Below are 16437 nucleotides of genomic sequence, written 5' to 3'. Positions count from 1 at the left end.
CCCAAGCAGCTATCATTTCTGGTATTCATCATTCCTTTGTATAATTCACATTTCTGTCTGGTATTTTTTCTTTTTCCCTAAAGAATTTCTTTCAGTATTTCTTGTGGTACAAAAATACTCAAGTCTCCTGTTGATGAATTCTTCAAATTTTTCTTAGACTGAAAAATGACTTATTTCAGCTTAAAATCTGAAAGATCTCTTCTGTTGGTAAACAACTCTGTGTTGCCTGTGTTTTGTTTGGCTTCACTTTATACATTAAACATATCACTCCACTGCCTTCCGTTGCATTGCTTTCTGTCTTGCATTCCATTGGTAAAATCTACTCTCATATTTGTTTCTCTGTGCATCCTATTTACCCCTCCTGGTTGCTTTTAAGATTTTTCTCTTTGGCCTTGTTTTTTAGTAATTTGATTATAATAGGTTTTGCTGCAACTTTACTTTTTTTTTTTTAATTTTATTGTAAACAAATGGGATACATGTTGTTTCTCTGTTTGTACATGGCGTAAAGGCATACCATTTGTGTAATCATAAATTTACAAAAATATGGAACGCTTCACGAATTTGCATGTCATCCTTGCGCAGGGGCCATGCTAATCTTCTCTGTATCATTCCAATTTTAGTATATGTGCTGCCGAAGCGAGCACGCAACTTTACTTTTTTAAAGATTTTTATTTATTTATTTGCTTAGAATTTGCTGAACTTATAGGATCTTCAGGTTGATAGTTTTTAAAAATTGGAAGAAATTTGTTTATTATTTCTTCAATTTTTTTCTTCCCCTATTTCTCCCTTGCATCAGATACTCCAGTTATATGAATATTCAGCTACTTGAAATTGTTCAACAGTATACTGATGGTGTGTTCCTTTTTATTTTTAGTGGTTCTCTTTTTTTCTGTGTGTTTCAATTTGTAGTTTCTATCTCTGTATCTTTAAGTTTACTAATCGTTTCTTTTGAAATATTATTCCTTCATTAATACAAGAAATGTCTTTCATATGCAACATTTCACTATTTTATTTATAAAACTTCATTTGAGTCTTCTTTAAATATCTTCTAGTTCTCTGTATAATAAATTCAGTCTTTTTCCTAGCATCTTTATACATAGGAAATAGTTATAATAACTATTTTCAGACCCTTGTTTGTAATTCTATAACCCATGTCTCTAGTAGATGAGTTTTGACATTTTTCCCCTTCTCATTATAGAATATATTTTCCTACTTGTTCACATGCCTGTGAATTTTTAAAATTTTTTTACTGGTTATCAGACATGAATTTCACCTTGTCATTGAGCTTTGTTCTGATAGTTGGTTGGATATGTTGGAAAGAGATTCTTTTGGATCTCAGTTTTAATCTTTGTTAGGCAGGGCCAAGGGAAGTTTAACTTAGATCTAATTTTATTCCACTACTGAGGCAATGTCTTCCTAAATATTCCACTTAATTCAATTTTTCACTTTGACTAGAAATGGGTTATTTTTGGCTCCATATGAACACCAAGTATTGTTTTCTCTAATTTTTTTCTAAGTGTCCTTTTCTGATCTTTGGAACTGTCCTCAAATGTACATGCTGATTAGAACTCAGCTGAATGGGCCCTGTGCCTTCTCCAGAGTTCTCTCTCTCTGGAACACTCTGGCCTCTCTGTTTCTTTTCCCTACAAACTTCAGCCACTTTGACCTCCTTATACTTCCATCTGCATCTTTCCAATCCAGGCAACCTGTTGAGCTCTCTCTAGATTCTCCTTCTAAGCACCAGAACTTAATGATTGTCCTTGGACAGTAAGCTTGGATGGTTGGGTCTCACTGGTTTCTCATATTAGGGAGTGATAGTTCTTTACTGTTGGCTGCCCAGTGTGTTGAGAACTGTTATATATATACATACATATGTGACTATGTGTACACATTTATAAGTATATGGATATATGTGTATATACATGTGTGTATGCCTATATATCCCTGGCTTTAAAAAAATATTTTTTTTCAGATAGGCGCATGAATAAGAACTTTTAACTCCATTTGAATGGAAGCTTACATTCATAATTAAAACCACAATCTATGAGGAATGAAATTTTATAAATAGTGCTCCACAGGCATCAAAATTTCTCTCCCCTATTGAGAGTCAATAAATCCAACCCTGGTTGCATGACAAGATCATCTTTGTCATAAATCAATTACCTGTGTATAAGTGGGTTTATTTATGGACTGTCTACCGTTCCATTGATCTGGTTCTATATATTCTACTAATACTATCCTCCTTAATTTCTAAATTGTATAATAAATAAATCATGATAAAATATTTGGCCTTCTACTTTAATATTGTCTTAGGAATCTTAAGGATATTTTACTTTTCACACAAATCTTAGCATCAGATTTTTGATGTTGGATCTCGGAAGTAATTTGAAGTAAGAACTATCTTTATAGTATTGAATCTTCTAGTCCATGAGCATAGTGTAGTCCTCAGTTTACTGAGGTGTTCTTTACATTCTAACAATATTCAGGATGAAAGTCTTAACCATTTTTTGTTAGTGTTATTTATACTAGACAAGTGTTCTACCACTGAGCAACATCTCTAACCCCTTAGTGTTATTTGAAGACATTTGATACTTTGTAGTTTTGTAAATGTTATTTTTAAAAGTTTTATTTGCTGGTTATTTGTTGGTAATGTAAATGATTTATGTCATATGAACTGTGTGCATAGAAACCACATAAATTAAGTCTAGCTGGGTGTGTTGATACACGCCTGTAATCCCAGCAGCTCGGGATGCTGAGTTGGGAGAATCAAGAGTTCAAAACCAGCCTCAGCAAAAGTGAGGCACTAAGCAACTTAGTGAGACCCCATCTCTAAATAAAATACAAAATAGGACTCAGGATGTGGCTCAGTGGTCGAGTGTCCCTGAGTTTAATCCCTGGTACCAAATAAATAAATAAATAAATAAATAAATAAATAAATAAATCTACTAATTTATTGGTGGGTATCTATATTCTATGTACATAATTTATTGGTGATAATACTTTTTTCTTTCTTCATACCAATACTTGTGCCTTTTATGAACTTGTCTCTTTTGAACTGGCTACAGCTTCTAGTTTAGTTAAAAAGAAGTCATTAGATTTTTGCAACTATCAAATTTTCCTTTGTACTGAGGATTGAACCCAGGGGCACTTTCTACATTCCCAAGCCTTTTAATTTTTTATTTTGAGACAAGTTCTCCCTAAGTTGCTGAGGCTGGTCTCAAACTTGCAATCTTTCTTCCTCAGTCTCCCTAGTTACTTGAGTTGCAACAGTATGCTCAGCTGAAATTATAAAAATTTAAAAGCAAGACTTTAAAATGTTTATTTATATACCCAAATACTGAAATGGTGTTCTAAATAGACAGTTAAAATTAAAATCTTTACTGAATAAATAATACAATCCCAGGGGAAAAAATAATACTCTGATACATTTAGACCTCTATTCTGAAACTGCATCCAGCTGAAATAATAAGCAGCTTACCATCAGTGCTGGTAAAGTGGCCAGGCTATAGGCCACCCTTTCACAGACCTTGCCTTGTCATATGATGTTAACTACCAATCATAGACGACACTGATGGAGTGGCTTAAGAAGTTGAATGTGACAACTTTGTCAGGTAAAGGTCCCAGTGACAGATAGAAAGCTGGATATAACCACAGCTCTGAGGGACTTCCAGTTTGATGCCTCACTGATATAATATTTTATCAGAACAAGCCTTCCAAACAGGCTGATCTTCTTGACCTGGTTTCCTGTGTCTTTGTCTATCAGCATATTCATTTGACAGTGCACTAAAGCAGTACCAGAAATTAAGAATGGCTCTTCACTCTGTATCCACATTGAAGATCTTTTAGTACTGCTTTACTTGGTGTGATTTGTTAGATAGCCTCAGTTTTCTTCAATAAAAACTGCCTATTTTAAGGTTCAACTGACTTAAGGATACCAGTCCCAGGTTCTGGCTGGCTTCCTGTGTGAGCATTGCCAGGGTAGACATTGGCATGCTCCACTGTTGATTTACTGTCTCCAGGTCCTCGGAAATGCATGCAGTTTAGTGAGTTGGAAGTGTAGAATTTTATACATTCATGATAGCTAGATAGATAGGTTGAAGATTCTTGACATATATGTAGGTTTAAATACGAGGTATTTCCAAATGCTATGGTAATTTATGTTATTCCAGTTTTCTTTTTTATTCAAAATATTAAGTTCTTCATGTATTTTTTAGTAAAGAAATGTTTTCTCCATATAATTAGTATCAAATTTCTCATGTTAAACAAAGATGATGTTTAAAATTATGAAATTTTATATCTTATAACTGATGCTTTGAGGTACAGGTGAATAAATTTGAGCTTAAAGGGCACATCATATGCTAGCAGGGCTGGGCTCCCAGGTCTCCACTTACATTTATGGCATTCTTCCCATTACAACCATCTACCCATTAATGGCATTTTGAGTAAACTGGAAGCACTCATAAGTCTATATTCCAGACTTAGTCTGACCCTGCGATGACACGTTCAGACTTGAAGATTTTGCACTTAGCTCTCCTCAGCATCTTGACTTTGCAGCCAGCATCAATATAGTCCCAAATTGCTAACACGAGCAAAGAGTAGCAAGATAGTGTCATGCAGTAGAAATAACAATACAAGGTTTTATTTATTGTGTAACTTCTGTTCACTTTCACTCATTCACAAATAATTTGTTCTTTTTTTACTGATTTGATAAATGTTTATTAAGCATCTAAAATTTGTCAGCCTCTGTGTTTAGCTGATAAAGATTGAAAAGGACAGGCAAGTTCTCTTCTCTTATGACCCTTTCAATGGGGAAGAAAAATAACTAGAACTTCAGTGTGTGAAAATTGCTATGAAAAAGTTCAAGTAATCAGATAGAAAGTTAGAGTGCAGCTTCTTTGCAAAAGAGGAGTAGGAAAGGCCTCTCAGAGTAGGTGACATTTGAGATAAGACCTGCAAGATGGAAAGAGACAGGTATATGAATACCTGAGGATGAGTTATTTCAGATATCTCAGCAAGCACAAAGGCCCCCGGGTAAGAATTACTCAGCCTGGCCTCAGGGACAGAAGGAAGACTAGAGTGAAGGGAAATAGGAAATAGACAACCAGGTGGGAACTAGCTCCCTAGGGAGGGCAGGATGCAGCTGCGGGTCTGGAGGAGGGCAGGAGTAGTGGAGTTAGGGAAGAGTGTTTTGCAAATAAAATTAACACTTACTAATGAATTAGAGATACACAAAAAGTGGGCACAGGGCGTTGGGAATAAGTCTTATGCAACTGGACTCAGTCAGAAGAACAATTTTGTCAGTTAATTCAAATGAGAATGAAGAGTTTTTAAAAAGAATTTTTATTTGTTCCTTTTAGATACACATGATGGTAAAATGTATTTTGACATATTATACGTACATGGAGTATAACTTCCCATTCTTGTGGTTCCACATGATGTGGCGTTACATTGGTTGTGTATTCATATATGAATATAGGAAAGTTATGTCTGATTCATTCTACTATCTTTCCTTTTCCCATCCTCACTTCCTTCACTTCATTCCCCTTTGTCTGATTCAATGAACTTCTATACCCCACCCCTAATTGTGTGTTAGCAGTGGAATATCAGAGTAAGCATTAGGCCTTTGATTTTGGGGGGATTGGCTTATTTCACTTAACATGATAGTCTCCAGATCATTCATTTACTGGCAAATGCCATGATTTCATTCTTCTTTATGGCTGAGTGATATTCCATTGTGTTTGTATACCACATTTTCTTTAGAATGAAAGGTTTTGAAGGTGAGCAGGAGAAAAGCAGGGAAAAATGAACAAGAATAATACATTTAATATGTTTATAACACAAAGTTTAAGATATCTAATAAATATCCAAATGTAATATGTATAGCAGTGAGTGTGTGTGTGTGTGTGTTTGTGTGTGTGCCTCTAGTGGCAAAATATCTTTAAAGGTGATGTTTTAAATGTTTTGAGAAAATGTAAGAATTTTCTGAAATATTTTTGTGGAATAAATGTTTCATGTCCCATAGTAGTTTTGAGAAAATTTTTTTGATACAAATTCCAACATAGGAAAAGTAGCGAGTAGTGAAAAGAGCACCCATATACTTTTTCCCAGATTCAAAAATTAACATTTGCTTCATTTGCTTTTTTATTCAAAAATTAACATTTGTTTCATTTGCTTTTTTATTTATTCCCTATCTACACACAAACACACACAAACACACACACACACACGTGTATATTGCATTACATATAAACTCTTACTAAACCATTTGAGAGTAAATTTTGGACATCATGTTCTTTACCCATAAATTCTTCAGTGTTTTATCTCAAAAGAACATTCTTTTACATAACCAATCAATGATTGAAATCAGTAAATTAAAAGTGATACAATGCTATCACATAATTTGCAGTCAGACCCACATTTTTCTAACTGTCCTAAAATTCTTTTATGACTTTTTTTCCCTCTAGGTCCAAAATCCAGCTCAGGGTCACACCTTGCATTTGATTGTCCTGTCTCCTTTGTTTCATCTGTTTGGCGCCATGACTCGACCTTTCTTTGTGTTTCTTAACATTTTTACAGACTACAGGAAATTGCTTTGCAGAATGAAGCTCAACTTGGGTTTAATTTTTCATCATGATTAGTTTGAGGTTATCCATCTTCGGCAAGAAAAGCACAGATGCAATGTGTCCTTGTCAGTGTGTCATATCAGGGATGATATTAGTTTGTTCTCTTACTGGCGATTTTAATTTTCATGACTTATTTAAGGGAATATCTAATAGAATTTTCCTCTATAAAGCTACTCTATATTCCATTATTATTAATTAATTTTTTAAGGAAATAATTTGATACTCCTAAACCTCTTGTTTCCCATTAAACATTTCTCACCAGTTTTAATATACATGGATACTTCTTGACTAATATTTCTTGTGTTGCTATCATGGTTGTGAAATTACGATTTTTTTTTACCTTTATCATTTGTACTACATTTATGAGTTAGCATTTTCCTAAAAGAGCTTTTAATATTTCTATTAATGAATTAATTTAATTAGGAAGTAATTTAACTAATTTCAATTTCATTAAGCATGCTTTATAATATTTTAAATTAACTACTATAAGACAGAAAGTGGGATTTATTTCTCAGATTTAAAAACAAAAACTTTGATTTTGTATTTTCAAGATTAAATCCAGTGATACATGTCTTTCAAATTTTGTTAGCCTTTTAACATTGAGAGACACCAATCTGCTGATGAGTCAGAAAATAAAATCTTCATTGCAAATGAGAGTTGGTCCATATGGTCGAAAGGCAGTTGTACTTTCCAAACATCAGGGAGCAAAGACTGCTTCTGATACAGTTGAAAATAGTAGAAAGTTGGCATTTCCAAGGCAGTAGCATAAAATGTACTCTTTAATCTCTGTATTTGCTACAGGGAGGTATGTAAACAAAATAAAAAGGCTTATAAAGAAATGAGTCTAGATCAATTTCTGAAAATGCTATCAAATAGTTTTCTCAAGGATGCCTGAAGATCTTTCATTCTAAACAATTAATTTTTGTTACCCAAATACAGGCATTCATTTTGATTTGATGCACTACAAAATACTGAAAGTAAGAGAAAAAAAAAGAATTCAGTAGAATATAACTATCATATTTCATTTTAGATATGATTTTTAACGTATCAGTTTAGCAAATATACATTTGGAGTTTTTCACATACCAGAGCTACTTACCAAGCTAGAAGCTTTGAGCCCCTGAGCATTCCATCTCCACTAACTGCTTTGAACACATAGGAAGAATATAAAAATATTTTTAAAATTAAAAATTCATAGTCATATAAAATGAGAAAAGAACAATCATAAATAAAAATCAGAAAAGAAATGAGAAGTATTGAAGTGGTGAATGGGGCTAAAGTTGGTGACCAGAACTCTAATCACAGAGACTTCCATGAGTTCAGTTTCTACGGGGTTATTGGAGAATGAATGCACTCCACATGAAGTGTGGGGTCACAGACACATGAGCACAGTTTTAGTCAGCTCCTCATCTCTTCTGTAAAGGGGCTGAAGATGACTACTACTAATTCTGCCAGAGCCTGTGCCTGTATCAGGTTGCATTCCTAGGAAATTAGGAGACACTGTGGATGTAACCCCCAAACCAGGCACTGAGCTAAGCGTCCTGCTAGCTCAGGGACCTGCAGTAGCCTCATACTGCTCAGGTTCAGCAGCGCCACACAGCCCGCACATGGCCTTGTTTCGTACTAGAAAACGGGGGCAACCTGGAAGCATAATAGATCTGGGGAAGGCGTAGCAAAGTAAGTGAAAGAGGAGGATAACAAGTAAAGGATGGAGAAGAGAGAAAGAAAAACACCAACTTGAAAGTAAACTGCAGTCAAAATTCCCTCAATTAAATAACACAGGAGAATTAATACAATCAAAGGGTTCATTTGAGGTGAAATAAAAATAACGAAAATTTAAATGAAATGCATAGAACCTTAAATATATAATTAATAGAATATATCTTTTATTTATTAGATAAACACAGGCAAAAAAGTACAATTTTTATAATCAAGGAACTTATATAAAGACACTTCATTTATATAGTCGTATATATGTGAATGATTATTTTGTCACCTTATCTAATCAACATGCATATAAACTTTAGAAGGTATATTATTTATTATCACCTCACTTTGGTAGCTATAGTCTTTTTATTTTTAAGTTGGAATAGTTCCCTCTAAAACGTACCATTACTTCCATCAGAAAGTCTTACTTGCATTTCTCTTTAACTTAAAGCATCTAAGTTCTAATTTAGGTGACATCCTTTTCTAAAAATAATGCATTTGAGATTCATCCATGCTGTTGCATGCATTAGTAACCATTCTTTGTACTGCAGAATAATATTTAATCATCTACAGATGTCAAGTTTTTATCCCTATATCAATTCAAGGATATTTGGTTTTCAGGTGTTTGTTTGTTTGGGTGACTATAATTAGTCACCATAAATATCTACATAAAGGTTTTTGGTCAACCAGAGTTTTATTTCACCTGTTTAAATTCCTAGAGGTAAAATTCTGGATTGAATGGTAAACATATGTCTGTCTCATAAAAATCAGACAAAGTGTTTTCCAGAATTGCCATTCCCATTTTGCCTTCCCATCAGGAACATCTGAGAGTTCCAGTTCTCAGAATTTGTTGCTGTCAGTATTTGTTTTTTTGTTTGTTATGTATTGTCATTCATAGGTATGTTGTGTATCTCATGGTTTTAAGTCAACTTTTCTAAATGGTTAATTATTTTAAACAAATTTCATGTATTCATTTAGCATCCATATATCATCTTTTAAAAATATACCTTCATTTGTAAAATCATTGGTCCACTTTATTGTTTTTATTAGTAAAAATCTTATTAATAAAATTTGAGGTTTTCTACATAGCATAAATAAATTCTTCATCAGACATGTTTTGCAAATTTTGTCTCCTGTCTGTGGCATATTTTTAAATTATCTTAGCATTATAATTCACAGAGAAATAGTTTTTTATTTTAATGAAGTCCAATTCTTTAATTTTTAAAAAAATTAATGAGTCCTGCTTTTGGTATAGTAACTAAGAAATCTTGTCTGACCCAGGAAGAATTTCTCCTTTCTCTTATTTTCTTGTAGAAGTATATCACGTTAGCTTATTTATAATTTATTATATTTAAATTTAGAATCTATTTTGAGTTAATTTTTTATATTATGAAAGGGTTGTGGAAAAGTGGTTTTGCATATGGAAATTTTATTGTTCCAGCATCATTTGTTTGAGACTATTTTTTATTTATTGTAATTACATCTTCACTTTATAAAAATACATTTGACTGTATGCATGTGGGTATATTTATGGAATATTTTTCTATTCCATTGATCTATTCGTCTATCTTGATGTTAATATCACATTTACTCATTTATTATAGTTCTTTAAGTCTTAAAATGACCTTTCCATGTGAATTCTATAATTCATTTAGCTACAGCTAGCTATATAAACCCTTGTGATAATTTATGAATTGTATTGGGTCTCTAGATCAATTTAAAATTTGTACATTTTCTTGATATTTACTCCTCCAAGTCATGAGCAATGTATGTCTCTCCTTTTATTTAGATTAGTCTTGGTTGCTTTTATCAGTGTTTTATAATTTCTATACATAGACCCTGCACATTTTTTATTAGATTTACATCTAACTTTTTCATGTTGTTGCTGCTATAAATCTTTTAAATTATAATTTCTAATTATTTATTACTGGAATATACAAGTACAATTGGGTTTATATATTTACCTTTTTTTCCTGTAACTTTGCTAAACTCACTTATTAAATCAAATGACACTTGTAGATTTCAAATGGTTTTCACCAAATAAATCTAACAACTACAAATAAATTTTTATCTTTGTGCCTTTAAATTTTTATTTTTACTTTTAATTTATTGCACTGACAAGTTTCTCCCCTACCCCAGTTCGGTGTTAAATAGAAGTGGTAAGAGCAAACATCTTTGCTGTGTTTCTGATTTGGGTGGCAAAGCATTCAGCTTTCACCATCATGTAGAAAGTATGCTATAGGTTTTCACAGATGCTCTTTATCAAGTTAAGGAAGTTCCTTTGTATTTCTAATTTTCAAAGAGTTGTTTTAATCATAAATGAACCACAATATTCTATTGAATTTTGTTTAGAGTTTTTTTTTCTGCATTTATTGAAGTAATTGTGTGAAGGTTTTCCCTTTTTAGTCAAATGATATGGTTAATTATGCTGATTGGTTTTTCAGTGCTGACGTAGTTCTGCATTCCTGGGAATAAAACCCACTTGCTCATAATTAATCATCCTTTTTATGCATTGCTGGATTTGATTTGCTCTTGTTTTGTTAAAAAGTTTATGTTCATAAGCAATAGTGATCAGTAGTTTTTTCTCAAAACATCTTTTTCTGGTTTGTATCTCAGGGCAACACTGCCCACATGATATGAAGGGAGATGTGCCACTTTCATGAAGAGTTCCTATAGAATTGGCATTATTTCTTCCTTAAATATTTGAGATAGTCAATCTGTGTCACTGGACATGATATTCTCTTCTTTGGAATGATTTTAAATATGAATCAAATTTCTCACATATTTAGAAGTCATGTGATACCTATTTCCTCTTGAACAAACTTGATAGTCTATGCCTTTCAAGGAATTTGGCCATTATTCTATACCATTGAAGTGATGAGCATGAAAGTGATTGTAATATTTGGGGGCCAGGGCTTTGCACATGCTAGGCAAACATTCCACTGCTGATCTGAGCCACAACCTTGTTCCTAAATGTAAGTTCTATAATGATGTTTCTTCTTTTGTTCGAATACTGATCATTTGCATAGTCTCCTTTAAAAATTGATCTTTACAAAAAGCAAGCATTTAGTTTCCATTCAGTCTATTGTCTTTCTTCTTTCAATTTCATTAATGCACCTTTATTCATTATGCTTCCCTTTACTTCTAAGGGTATAAGTTACTTTTAACCAGTTTCTTAAAGCAGAAGTATAGATTACTCTTTTAAGATTTTTAAAAATTTTCTAAGATAAAATTAACGTTAAATATTTCTCTGCATACATTTTCCTCCAAGTACTTCTTTTACTACATGCCCAAAGTTTTGTTTGTTTTGTCATTTTCTATTTAAAATATTTTTTTAATTTTCCATTTGACTTCCTTTTTGAATAATAGGTTATCTAAAAGTGTATAGTTTAACTTCAAATATTTGGAGATTTTTCAGATATCTCTGTGTTAGTTTTTTCTACTTATGGTATTTCTATGGTCTTAGAGTAAACTTTGTGTAATTTTTATTTTTTAAATTTGATATGATTTGATTTATGATCCAGAATTTTGTCTAATTTGATAAATAGTTCATGGGTACTTAAAAATATTTTATATTCTGTTGCTGTTGTTAGAAAGTTCTATAAATGTTAATTACATAAAGTTCTTTAACAGTGTTATTTCAGGCTTCTGTATCCTTATTGATTTCCTTTCTGCTTGTTATATTAATTACTGAGAGAGAATTGTTGAAGTACCTAAGTATAATTATGGATTTGTCTATGTCTGCTTTCAATTCCATTAGTTTGTTTTTTTTATATTCTCAAGCAGTTTTTAGATTCATACACATTTCAACTTCATTTTCATTTTTAGTAAACTGATTTTTTCATCATTTTGTAATTTATTTTTAGTCCTGGTGATATTCCTTATCTATGTCACACTATGTTAAGTGTTGTGCTTTATAACATTGACCATTGGCCTTTATTTCTTCATCTTCCCCTGCCATCCCGAATATTGGGGGATTGGACACAGAGGCACTTTACTACTGAGGTACATCCCCAGCCCTTATTTATTTATTTATTTATTTTTCATTTTGAGACAGCGTCTCACTAAATTGCCCAGATTGGCCTTAAACTTGTGATTCTTCCACTGAGTAGTTCGAATAACGAGTGTGTACCACTGTATCCAACTCTGCTTTTGGAATTAAAAATGGATTGTTAAATGGATTGTTAAAAACTGAAATAGTGAAAGAATTGAGCAACCCAAGATGGATAACTCAGAAGAAGAAATCAAGGCTCAGAGTCAAAGGAAATAATGACGCAGATGAGAGTCTCAAATGAAGAAACTGAAGCTCTTCCATTTTGTTATACCCAACATGTTGTTATACCCATGTTGTTATAGTGGCAGAGCTGAAGCTAAAATCCTTGTACTGCATAACTCTTGAGTTCCACCCAAACTGAAAATATGTCTGTGGATGAGTTTGTGTCTGAACAAGTACCTTATTATTGAGTTCTAAAAGTGTACAGTAGGGATTTAAAGTCAGATATCTTGTACCTGATGCACTCAGAAAGGGAAAATCCACAACTTTGTTATAATGGATTGTAGGAACCAACTCATTGTGCTGCAAAAGAAGTCGTCACATCATTTTCCTCCTCTAAGATAAATGACCAACAAGACACAGCAGTGATCTTCATGCTATTGGTGAAGTAATTACTATGTTATAATAACCTGGCTTAAATAAAGCTAGCTTCAGTGTTCGATGCAGTTGCTTTAGAGATTACCATTTGGGTTTTCCAGGCACTTCATTTGGAAGCTTTCTGTGAAGCACCACACACACTGAAAGGATTATATATGTGCTTGCAGACACAATGCTCCTATTTGAAATAGAAGACTTCACTTTACCACTTATGCAGGAGAAATCATGAATGACAAACACATTTGGCATAAAGTCATTAGTAGTTTGCCCTTTTACTTGTTCTTCCTAAGGTGTCTTTGCTCCTAAACTGATTAACATAAAGAATTAAAACAGTAAACTGTATACTGGGAAATTCTTTTGTTTAAATATTTTATTCCTTTCTTTCTTCCATTTCTTCTTACACATATTGCTATAGGAATATTGGAATTTTTATAGCCTTCCTTTTAAAGAATTCTCTCTTGCTCAGAGAGGATTTGAAAAAAATCTATTTTTGGTCTCAGTTGGAGAATCCTAATTTGCATCTCCTCATGGGTCACCCTGGCCTAAATTGATCTACACTGACCTCGCTCATTTTAAATCAATTCGGGGTTTGTTTGCGTGCACACAGAACAAAATACTACCTGTACTTCAGATGCTGCAAAATCAATCCCAGGGAAATTTAAGCAATCTGGATGGATTCTTCAAATAAAAGTGTACTGTGTTATTCTGTTCAGAATTGAAAGGGGTATTGAGGTGAAACTAAGGAGCTAGAAGATATTAACCAAACAGTGAGTCAAACTTACATCAGTTGTCTGTGATACAAAATACATTTTGCCCATGTAATATTGAATTAATATTTTATTTTTTATCTAAATGACTGATATGAAATCAATTTAAGTAATAATTGTTTGTATTTTTTAAGCACATGTAATGTTTTGTGAGAAAAGGAGCAATTGTTATTCTACTAAAATTGTAAAGATTGTATCAGGTTATTTCTTAAAGTCAAGATTCTTTTGCCAGTTTTATTTTAGAAGTGTGATTGTAAGAAAGCAATCTAAACTGAATGAGGGTCTGTGATGGTTTTTCTTGCTAAAACATGATGAGTTATTTAGTCAGAGTCAACAACAGTAGTAATTGGAGAGTCTCTTTGTGTTTTAGCACTTGTTTGTATACAAGTTTTCCTTTAAGTAAACTATTGAACAAACTCTAAGGAGATAAAACATATATTGTTGTGATTAGGAAAAGATGACATACTTGGAAATATACTAGGATAAATGAGCTTTTAAAATACCAAATATGCATAAGCACTGTTCATAAATACCTGTCTTAAATAGTAATTATAAACAATAAATGCTCTAAGGAAGGTAAAGAGTCATAAGAATTCCTAAAAAGGAAAGAAAAATTCCTGCTGAAAAAAATTAGGACACATTTAATTGATAGTAAGGGATTTGATTTTTCATGTAAACATGGAGAAAAAGAAAAAAGTCATTCTATGTGACAGGAAGAGTATAAACAACATCATTAAAGCTGAAGATTATGGGAAATTACTAAAAACAAGGATTAGAAAAAAATTAAGGCGCTGAATGAGGAAGAAATGAAAATGAGGTAAAATACCAAGTTTTAGTCTGGAAAATAGTGGCCCTTGCAAAGCAATTTAAGACTCTGAACTTTCCTTTTTAGACAATGAGGAGCTATCTAAGTTTTAGAGTTTTTGAAATATATCATAAAATAATAGGATTCACTTATAAAAGCAATATCTAAAAGACATATTTAAGGATGTAGCCTCAGTCATACATACTAAGTTCTGGAAATAGAATTTTCTTTCTGTCAAGAAGTTTTGAGTTTAAAGAAAGAAAGAAATGCATAAACAAAATACATCTGGATTATATGCTGAATGCTTCTCTAGTGAAGCTGATACAGGATGCAAAGGAAATAGGGGACGATGACAAAGAAGGGCAAATTTTAAAGAAAGAACTCCTCAATCAGTAGTGGCTTAACACTATAAGCATGCATTTTTAGACCCATCACAGTCAGTGTGGAATTCCTTCTCAGAAGGCATACAATATGGTCATGCAGAAGGCTAGGTTCTTTGATTCTGTAGCTCCACTCTTTCAGAAGCCCTTCAGGTCACTGCCAGAGTGAGATAACCAAGAGAGTTAGTTAACCATACCTGCTTAACTAACACAGCTCAGAAAGTTCATACTTATTCCACTGACAGGACCTAGGAGAACTGGAAATGGGGTCCAACTGTGTGTCCAAGACACACCTTCAGGGTTCTGGTGAACATGTTGCAGTCTCTGCTCCAAGAACACCTCTGACTTCCAGGTGAGGGTGGGTACAACCAAGGAGTGCAAGGAAGCCCTGGCAGTTGCTTTTGTTTGTTTGCATCTCACATTTGTTCTGATTGGTTGAAAACCTGATTGGTAGGTGCTCATGTTATGTAGTTAATAAACTTTTTTTTGACTAATTTTCATAGTTTGCCTGAATTTTTGCTAAGTCTAGAAGAGTGAGGGTGAATCCGAAGGTTCTACTTAAGCATAAAAGAACTGTCAATACTTTATAAGATGAATCAAAAGTGAAGAGGTTTGGAAACTATAAGATACTTTTAGAAGATAATTCCAAAATAAAGGTGAGAGAGATGAAACTTGAGAGTAGTTCACAGAGTTGAAGGGATGAAGATATGGCAAAAGAAAAACAAACAAACAAACAAAAAGAACCTGAAAATGCAGCTTCAGGAGTGTATTTGGTTAGATGTGAAAATCAAAAGGCAGAGCAAGGTTTAAATAAATAAACACTAGAGATGTTGAACTTAGGTAATTCAGAAGTTGAAAATCATTTTGCCAAAATATGGAACAAGAAAAAGAAATATTAGAAGAAAGGATTCTGAAGGCAATATTAGGTTCTGAAGGCAAGAATATGCTATGTAGTCCCAGAATCTGATACGAAATTCAGCATATAGCAGGTGCTCTATACATATTTATTTACTAATGACTAAAGAAATTTTAGATACACTAAGTTTGGGCTGTCACTAAGATATTCAGGTAGGTATGTTAATCAAGCAATTGTAAAGGTAGAATCAAAGTAAACAGATACTAAAAACTTCCTGCAAAAGGTAGTAAGTAAATTCATATAGCTGCATAATATAATTGCAGGGAAGAACAAATTAGATAGAAAACAATCTCAGAAAACAAAGAAGGAAATTTTTAAAAAACAGATTAGACATATTAAATGATACAGAAATGTTAAGAACTAAGAAGTAACCATTTCATTTCACAGTTAGGGGGTTAAAAAGTTACATTTCTTTTATTCTACAGAGGAATTTTCATTATCTATTCACTTTCATCCTGTTATGTATTCATGCCCATAGAGATCTATGAAAGTACAAATTGTCTGTAATCACATCTTCTTGAAATATAAATCTGACATATTTTCTTTTAGTCATCTTAAGTGTATTTGGAAATATTCAATGAAGAATATG

At 32.8% G+C, this 16437-nt stretch overlaps 1 protein-coding gene and 1 non-coding gene across 5 annotated transcripts in view; one reads left to right on the top strand and one right to left on the bottom strand.

Moving 5' to 3' along the window:
- Positions 1-16437, top strand: part of Tmem232 (transmembrane protein 232) — a 266848-nt gene that overhangs the window by 222859 nt on the left and 27552 nt on the right. The window lies entirely within an intron of this gene.
- On the bottom strand, positions 538-644 carry LOC124987774 (U6 spliceosomal RNA). Its single transcript, XR_007109283.1, has one exon. It is a non-coding gene; the product is annotated as a U6 spliceosomal RNA (small nuclear RNA).

This window comes from Sciurus carolinensis, chromosome 6 (genome assembly GCF_902686445.1).
Source record: "Sciurus carolinensis chromosome 6, mSciCar1.2, whole genome shotgun sequence".
Taxonomy (NCBI): domain Eukaryota; kingdom Metazoa; phylum Chordata; class Mammalia; order Rodentia; family Sciuridae; genus Sciurus; species Sciurus carolinensis.
The sequence above is the reverse complement of the archived record's forward strand: the minus strand, read 5'-3'. Positions and strand labels throughout refer to the sequence as shown.